Source organism: Anastrepha ludens, chromosome 2, assembly GCF_028408465.1.
Source record: "Anastrepha ludens isolate Willacy chromosome 2, idAnaLude1.1, whole genome shotgun sequence".
NCBI lineage: Eukaryota > Metazoa > Arthropoda > Insecta > Diptera > Tephritidae > Anastrepha > Anastrepha ludens.
Window position 1 is genome coordinate 148007150 of NC_071498.1, and position 9876 is coordinate 148017025.

Genomic DNA, 9876 nt, shown 5'->3' on the forward strand with positions numbered 1-9876 from the left:
CGCAACAACACATTTGGCCAGTAAGCCAAAATTTTCTAAAAACATTTCTTTTCCGGCAGCCCATGCAAGGCAAATTCATACACCGCCATCTAGTGGGTCCAAGCAAATTAGTAAGCCTTCCCAGATTTTTCCACAAAAACTTATAAAAATTTCATTGCAAACAATCAAGCAACCAAGCGAACAAACATTCCCATGTACAGAAGTGTATATGTGTGTATATATAAGTAAGATGTGCACGTGCGACAGTCCTTGTTGCTACCCACTTTATACCGTTATTTTGTATTTGAAGCTAACTTACTTCAATTGCTGCCTTTTTAAAATTAAAACGCACAAAAAGTTTTTTAATATGCTGAGCTGTGAATGCATAAACAATATTTGTAAAAAACAACACTTTTTAATTTTCAACGCTTTTCAATGAATGCAATGATAATCATCCGCCCGAAAGAGGACAAATAGTCCCTAATCCCTTGCAATTTGGGGTAATCAATTTAGCAGAAGATGTTTAAAAAACACAAAGGTTTGTAAATCTACATTCCCATAAAAAAATATAAGGGGAAAGCACAAAACTCAAAGGACACAAGTCCGCTTTTAAATATTAAAGCTTTATTATAAGTAATTCCCTTATAACCCAAAGATTGTGCAGCCTTGCGCGTAGTCGCACGAACCACCTTACGTTAACTTATTTAACTTAACTTATTTTTTGTTTGCAAACAGTGTTTGTTGGTTGCTTTTACATTTTTTTTATTATTTGATTCTAAGTTTACAACAAACAAAATGAAATTTAATACAATAGAATAAAGAAAGAAAGGAAGAAAAAGACTAAAAGAGGAAGACTAAAGCACAGCGCGTTTTCCACGAAGAAAACCAAGCAACTCTTGTCGATTACAAAACGCGTACAAACACTTTAGGAAATAATGTAAAACCTCGGAAAAAAACGCAAAACCATTCATGAAGGAGAATTTTTAAACACAAACTTTATACAAGAATAAAAAATATAATAAATGGCTATTTTAGCAGTGTTAGCCAGTAAACATGAGAAAATGTGTGGATAACTAAAGCGACCATAAGAAGTACAGAAAACCTGCTAATAATGCTAACAAAAGCAGTTGAAATAATTAACAGCATAAATAAGTACAAAGAAGCTTAACTGGCACCTGTTGGTTGAAGCAAGTGGCAACACGAGTGCATAAGTGTATGTGTGCGTGCTCGTATATTGCAAGCTTTACAGCTTCTAGAAAAACTACAATGACCTGCATAAAATACATAGCGCACGACCAAGAAATGTTTGTATTTTGAAGTTCTTTGGAATATACCAAGGGCAATATTTCCTAGTAAGCAAGATTGGAAAGAGTGGAAAATCTGTACCGAGTTTGTTACATCTATCTACTAAGATGGAATCGCGAGTCAGAACAAGGGTTATCTCTAAATCCGCTAATTTATCTATTTCCTAAAAATTGCCGAATACTGCTCGTGTTTTTCAGGCAGAAGTCTTTGCGATCCTGCAGACATGGAGAGTGCTTAGGACACGGAGAGCGAAAGAGACACCATCATTTTTTTCCGATAGTCAAGCTGCGATCAAGACTCTAACGAAGCCATGGTGCATATCAAAATTAATCAACTCGTCTCTCTCCTTTCGTCCTATCGGTCTTCCTACACATTACTACCTTCACAATGGTTTCACAAAGGATGAATTCGATTTCTTCATGTAAGTGTGCCCACTCTTTGGGCAACCATTTTATGCTAATCTAAGCTGTGGCCAATTCTCAATGCTAAACCCAGAAAATCTCTGCTGAGCCAAAATAAACACTGATTTCTAATCTAACGAGCACGTCTAATAGGTAAACACGTCCAAAGGCTAGGCGCGCAGATGCATAATTTTTGCAGAAACTGTCTAGATGAAGAATAGCCTGGCCTTGCTCTATCCATAAGTGGATTCAACAATTTTTTATTGAGTAGGAAGATCACAGCAATGTGGAAATCAAGGATCTTCTAAAGTTTTAAAACAGTTCACATTCATTTTAGAAAATATCGGGTAAGCTCCCCATTCCGTAGGAGAAGGTTGCCTAGATCAGGATGCTGCTTAAGTTCGGTCGAAGCGAACCAGTAGAAGTTTCCTTTCGTCAGATTACAATGGAAATAGAGTCTCTAGGATGAAGACAACACTATATTCAGAAAGATACGGCTTGACAGTAGCGTATCACCGACCAAACAACTGCTGGGGTACAGACGACCCAACAGGTCATGACTAACAGCTGTTCGCACAGGATACGGGAAGGTAGGATAGCACACGACGAGTTTAAGCATACTAGGTTGTTCAATAAGTTTTGTGGTTCGATAAAAGAGGACGTTGCACTAGCCCAAACTGGCAACAACGCCAGAAATCGTAGAAAAAATAAAGGATATCGTATTGGAGAACCTTCAAGTGGCTGAAAGAGATTTAGTAGAAGCCCCAGGTAGCCCAGTATAAGCAAGTAGTGAACTATTGGGTTTCAGAAAGCGGTGTGCACAATGGCTGCCGCATTCGAGTTCGTGTCCAGAAATCGGCCAAGAAAGTATTAGCATCTGTTTTTTAGGATGCGAAAGGAACTTTTTTTTGTGAATTACTTGCAAACTGGTAAAACTATTATATAAATTCTGAATTTTATTGTAACCTTTTAGACCAGCTGAAGAAAAAAATTGGCGAAAAAGACCCAGTTTGAAAAAGAAAAAAAATTATTTTTCATCAGGACGATGCACCGTGTCACAAGGGCATTTTGACAATGGCTAAAATCCATAAATTAAAGTTCGAATTGTTAGAACATCCAACGTATTCACTAGATTTGGCCCCTAATGACTTCCATCTGTTTCCAGGCCTAAAAAATGCATGCGTGGAAAGCATTTTTCATCAAATGATGAGATGATAACAGCTGTGGAGCAACCCTTACAGTTTCTCACTGCATGGATGGCGTTCATAAATTGAAATCTCGTTGGTATTGCTGTGCAGGGAGACTTTACTGGATATTAAAATGTATTTCAAATCATAAAATTGTATTGTATTTTACTTATGGAACTGCAAAACTTATCGAGCAACCTAGTACCATACAACTACTATATTGAAGAGAACTGGGAAAGAAGAAAACTCCGGTTCACTATCTTTGCAATGGTTCAGGTTTAACTAGAGCAAGATTACCAGCTTTTAGCAGACAATTCCTCAACAGCATTGACGAAATTTCAAGCTTGGAATTTAAGTCTCTCGTTGCCTGTCTCAGACACAACGAAGTGGTTATAGGAACTAGCGCACTTGGAAGCTCAACTATCCAGCCACAGAGGACTGTGGTATAAAAATGGCGCTAGACGCGAATTAAATGCGTCTCAGTTCAGGAGCCACTCAAACAACAACAACCGACAATTGTCTCATATGAGCAGAGCTGACATGCAGCCCTCCATATAACAGCTTCTTTAGCCCAGTCTACCTGCATAACACTTATACTCTCTCATTCTCATTTAGTATTTTAGTCGATAGAAACTTTATTATCGCTTACTAAATGAAATTAATGTGAACTCAATATCACATACAAACATATACACATACATCTGGACCAGGAAGCGACTTTTTACACTTGGTTTGAATTTTCACATACAATGTTTATAGCCTTCAGTAGCACCTGTTTACTACCCCCATAATTTTTCCGACTTTTTCACTTTCTGATTAGTTTTTCAAGCTACTGACCTGAAAGCACGATAAACAACACTTTCGTGAGCAAATAAAGCAAATTTAAAGCATTGCATTATTCTTGTACACGTACATGCACACATACTATATTTCATGTAGCTTTAAGTATATCTATACCAAAAACAAAATTACTATATAACCATGTACATACATACGTACATATATACGTATGCACTTCGTGGCGTATTAACACGTACCCACAAATATATGCTTCGTATAGTCTGAGTTTCAGAGAACCTAAATTTTGTTGAATACGATTGGATCTGCTTGAGAGTAGTGCATGTTAACCTTCACCACAAGCTTGAGTAGACACCTACGAGTGCACTTATAGACGCACACTTATGTACAAATACATATGTGTATGTACATATAAGTGTATGTAAGTAGATACACGCGCCCATTTGTGCCCCATTCAGATGCGTTGAACAAAATGCACAGTGCTGTTCATATGCACTTTGCTATCATGCAAACAAACAAACTAAGTAACAACAACACAAAGTTAGCACCAGCCATCCAACTAACAGTTGAAGACGGCAAGCTGAAAGTGAAACAGAACAGAAATGTTGCTCAGCAGACATACATAGTAAGAGCTGAAGGAAGCTGAACGCTGACCACTTCGCCGAAAGCAAAACTGCGAAGCAATTCAAGTTTTATGATGAAAATTTATTTTATTACTCAACAAAGCTAACGGCAGGAAATTAAATGAGCAGTTGACTAGTGGAAGTTGGTTTCAGATTTAAGTTGGAAATTAATGCACTGCAAGGCAGCGCATAACATGACATAAAAAACATAGCTCTTCACTGCGTACGCATTTAATATTTCTTCAACTTATAGCCGCGCATGATTTTGGAGCGATGACGTTTCTCGAGTAATACAAATTGTTGAAAAAGCTATAGAATACAACTCTCCTGCTGCTGCCTGTTTGGTCGATTTAAAGAAAACATTTGATAAAGTTAGAGCAGATGGAGAATATATTGATGAAATATCATGCATGCCTGGAAATTGCAAGGGCGATTCACTTAGCCCCGTCCTTTTCAATGCTGTGATGGAACAGATAATAAATGAGGCAAAGTATTGGGTTAGGGAATAAGTTCATAGCGTTTTTATATTTTATTTTATTTCACAACGATTTGTTTGCTGTTTGGCTAAGGGTAAGTACTCATTCGATAGAACTCTTTCTGCTCTACAAAACTATGTTAACTGTATTTTCGAGTTATTTACTTTTTTTTCGCTTTGGGGCTTCCAAATGGAATACCCAGGGGGCAAAATCAACATTTCGACAGGAGACTGAGAGGGCATGCTGCTCTGGAAAATAAACTAAAAGAATGCCACGATCAACAAGGAGCTCTACATTGCCGTCTATACCGCGTGAATGAGGCTATTCGATTGAAAATACCTGAAACGCCCAATCGACATGGTCAAACCATACTCACGACAAAGCCAGGCCCATGTTGCACAAGTCATCAAAGTCGCACTCCAAGAGCTCGAATGGGAGGTCCTTCAGCATCCACCGTATTCTCCAGACTTTGCACCGACCGATTACCATCCTTTACGCTCCCTGTCAAACCATCATATCAAAATTGGCTCAACAACTTCTTTCACACCAGACCAGGCGATTTTTGGCGGAGCGGCATCAACAAATTGGCCGAAAGGTTTGAAGAGGTGGTTTTTTGTTTAAATAAAAGCCTTCGGTAAAAACGCTATGACACTTATTCCCCAGCCTAATAATCAGAAGGTTACCAAATTCAACACTCAAGCAGAATGCTACGCCGACGACGCTGTTTTAATAGCTAACTTAGAGGATGACCTACAACGTCTATTCCGGCTTTGGCATAACTAAATTTATCCTCATGAGCATAGCGCCAAATGATTTTCTGAGAAATGAAAAAAGTGATCACATTCTGGTCGGAGTTTATTCTTAACACAAAACTTACCTGTGCTGACCATATAAATAGGATTGTGGGGAATATTTATGCTACATTGCGTAAGCTGAAAGTCTCTGCAATATTCTGCCAGAGAAAAGGAGGCGCAAATTAGTTCCCCAACTAATTATGCCTCTCATTACTTACTCTGAGGGAGTATACAGCAAACTTGACTCCACATCTTGCCATAAACTTAATGTGGCATTTAATAACGCCACGCGGAATATATATGGGATTGGTAGATAAGACCATATCTCTGCCTGGCGATCAAGGTTACTGGGCTGTTGCCTTAATAGTTATCTGTCTGCTAGGAATTGCATATTTTTGTGCAAACTTATATTATTCAGGGATCCTTCCTATCCGACAGAGAAGTTGATACCAGTAAAGTCTCGCAGACACAACAAATTCATCGTTCCAACATTTAATTATCTAGCATCATCTAGATTATTTTTCATTAACGCTGTTAAAGTGTGGAACTCATTACCCGACACTGTGAAGGCTGGACTTAACAGATATAACTTAAGGGCACAAGTCTATAATTACTTTAAAAGTAATTGATTGCATTAAATTAGGGCATTAAATTTCTCTTTACATTCTCTAATTACTACCATTGTTTTTTCTTTTCTAAATCCTTCTTTTCTTTTCCTACTACTTCTTCTGTTCTTATTATTATAGTTAAGTTAAATATATTGGATTGATTTGTTAATGAACTGGTGTAAAATTTAGATTAAGAAACTTTTATATTAAAAATATTCCAGTTGTACATATATACATAATATTGTTGAAGTACTATTAAAAGACCTTAGTCTTACTATGTACTATTTATATAAATAAAAAATCTAGGGTATGTCAGACTCACGCACGGTAGAAGTGAAACTTCTAAGTTGGTTGTTCCATGCATGGGAGCCCAACAGAAAGAACGCGATAAACCAATTTACCGGGGCTGTGTATTAATTACGAGTTTAGTGAATTTTCTATTCAAACCCACACGTTAACGAGGTTATGTATTCAAAATCCCTCATTCGTGATGTATTTCATCGTACATTTATGTGATATATTTTTTGATATATTTATTTGATATATTTACTTAATATATATTTACCTTGGATTGCCATGTATTTCATCAGGCATATTGGAGACAACTATCTGTTGATGAGTCGCATCTGATGCGCAAGTTTGCGTCACATCGGTCTCACTCTGACTCATTTTTCCCGTAACTTAATTGTTCACCAACACACACTGAATTTAAGAATATCGCTTCGTTCAGTGCGAATCACAGGTCAACGCAATATCCTAACCTCGCTTCACACTTACTGAACGGCTGATGCACGGCGTGGGTAGTTTGCTATAGAGCAAACGGGAGAGAAAGAAAGGCATTCGAGAGAGAAGGGGAGAGACGGCGTGTCTCGGTGGCCCCCTCACATCGTTCAGCGCTTGCGATGCGAGAGAGCGACAGAGAGAGCGAATAGGCGAGAGTGGGAAGGAGCAGCTGCTCCTTGGCCCCGCCTATTTGACGGATTTCGGTAATGCTCCGAACTTACCGTTTCACTCGCCTATTTTCAATCTGCCTTGGGGCCCCCGACGCGCCTAAAGAAGTTTCACTTCAATAAATAAATAAATATACTCGACGATTTCCATGATTTTATAGATATTTTGGCTTAACAAAACATGCCTAATATTCAATGGCCTCCATATTATAAAAAAAATATTTGGAACCACCATTTTGCTTTTTAATTCAATACTGTCAATAGGTCCATAAAAAATAATTTTTTTTTTAAACCGTCTGCGCCGAGTTTTTGCCTTGATCATAGAGATAGTGAATGATATGTATACATCTTCCGAAATTTGATTGATTTTGCGCCACCTTGTAAAGGCATGGGAAATTTTTCAATTAGGCTCATAATCTTGCATTCATTTTGGCTGAAATAACAAATGCGGAAATATTTTTATGCCTACGTACTATATGTGTATATACAAACATATTTCTTTCATATGAATTCCAACATGATTGCTCACATGAATAAATAATAAACTATGTATGATGCAATGGCAAACCCGAAACCCTCTAACCCCACTATGTAATCTAATCGAAGCTTATCTGGCAAATGGTAATTTCCACTCTACCAAACAAATATGAGGCAACAACCCATAAAAGTGTGTATGTATGTCATAAATATAAGTGTATAGAACAAATATTGCCTATATTACAATTTCTGTGCATGACCAATTCCAGACTATTTGCCTTGCACACATTCCCACAGTATGCCAATTAAGCGCATTTGAAGCATATCAGATTGCAGATAGTGACCGAAAATTTTTGAAAATGTTTGTTTGTCCTAGTAAAAATCTTGCAAAACAGAGAGAGGCAGGCAGGCATATTAATTAGTGATTAACACCAGAACTACCAAGAGTGAAGAATAAGCTACTTGTACCTGCCACAGAGAAAACAGAGCTAATCCTTCTAACCAACAGACGTATCCCATTAGTAGTAGATATGCAAGAACTCGGTGCCACTTTACCGACACAAAGGGTGGTCAAATACCTAGGAGTGCAACTAGATGCAAGATTGCTGCCACAAGAGTTGCCAAAGTAAGCGGCATGTTTGACAAACAAGAATGAACTCTGAACAATACTTAGATGAGAAGCGGGACTTAAAGAAGTGGGTAGAGAGAAAGTACGATGAGGTTAACTTTTACCTTAAACAGTTTTTGTCCGGACATGGACCCATTCGCAAGTATTTGTGGCGAAACGTAAAGGTGAGCCTACCAAATTACATTTATGGAGATACTGAACGCGATGATGCGGAGCACACCCTCTTCAAATGCAAAAGGTGGAGCTCAGAGAGAACTGCTCTGCAACGAGATATTGGTGTATTTACACCTGAAGAAATAATCGAGAAAATGATGATGACGAAGATAAATGGAATGCCGTCGCAAACTTCGTTGAGAATATTATCCGAAAAAAGCGGCGTGAAATGGAAATTTATACTGAAGAGCATTAAGCATATGTTTTTCAAAGCAGATGACCTTGGACGCAGGGTGAGTAAGTAAATGTGTCCTTCTTAGCACCGTCTTGGCCGTCTTAGACCTCTACTTCGCTCAATGCGGAAGCAGGCGCGGAAACCACCACACACGTGGTAACGACAGTTACTATATGATGCATGCAACCTCAGTACCCTAAAAAACAAAAGCTACTTCTACCAAAATTACACATAAAATACAAAATTATAAAATAATCTTTCCATACAAAACTAGCCACGATAGCGGCGAATTTATGAAGAATTTGTGTCTCTAAATTATTGGTTGGTTTTCAACAGGCCAAACAGCTGTCTACTACCAAGGCATGGACGAATGGACAGAAGAAGCTCATAGCATCGGTTGGTACTATCACCGGCGGCTTGGGAGCTCTGCTATTTGCCTTGGAGAGCTCGGTTGAAGCATCTGGTACAGAAGTGCATCCACCAGCTATGCCATGGAGCCATAAGGGCTCCGTCTGAACTATCACTTATTTCCCTTCACCATATCCGAACGAAGAGGCTGCTCGAGCGGCTAATAACGGTGTTTATCCAGCAGATTTGAGCTACATTGTGTCAGCGGTGAGGATTATATATTTTCGTTGCTTACTGGTTGCTATGATGCACCAACCGGTGTAGTGCTGCGCGAGGGACAGTATTTTAACCCGTACTTTCCTGGCTGTGCTATTTCCATGGCTCAAGTCTTGTACAATGAGGTTATTGAATACTCGGATGGTACCCCACCAACAACGAATCAATTAGCTAAGGACGTAGCTACCTTCCTTAAATGGACTTCAGGGCCAGAACATGATCACCGCAAGGTGCTTACAATTAAGACACCTTCTTTGATATAATTACATATTACATCAAGAGACCCAAGCGGTCTACTTTGAAATCTAGAAAGATCGTTTTTACACCAAAAGAAAAATAAATCCGATTCCAAAAAAAAACAAAAAATATTGTATAAAGCATTAAAACAGCAAGATTAGGTATATAAAATATGCATAACCACACAACTATCGCCATCGGCTAAAAAAAGCGCAAACTTCACTGCGGGGAGAAATTATTGACAGCAATCCAAACTCCAAAGGTCTAAGAAAAATTGTTACAATTTAAACTAAAGATTATATTTAACTTAATGATTAAAATAAACAAATAAATCTACAAATGAAATGCTAAAGATTCAAGACAAGATCCCGGCATTTATGCCTAAAATGTTAAAAAAGACT

The 9876-nt window shown here is 38.2% G+C and overlaps 1 pseudogene; it reads left to right on the top strand.

Annotated features, from left to right (window-relative positions):
* The first annotated feature begins 8534 nt into the window (after positions 1-8534).
* LOC128855311 (cytochrome c1, heme protein, mitochondrial-like) lies at positions 8535-9578 on the top strand (annotated as a pseudogene).
* Positions 9579-9876: the final 298 nt, after the last annotated feature.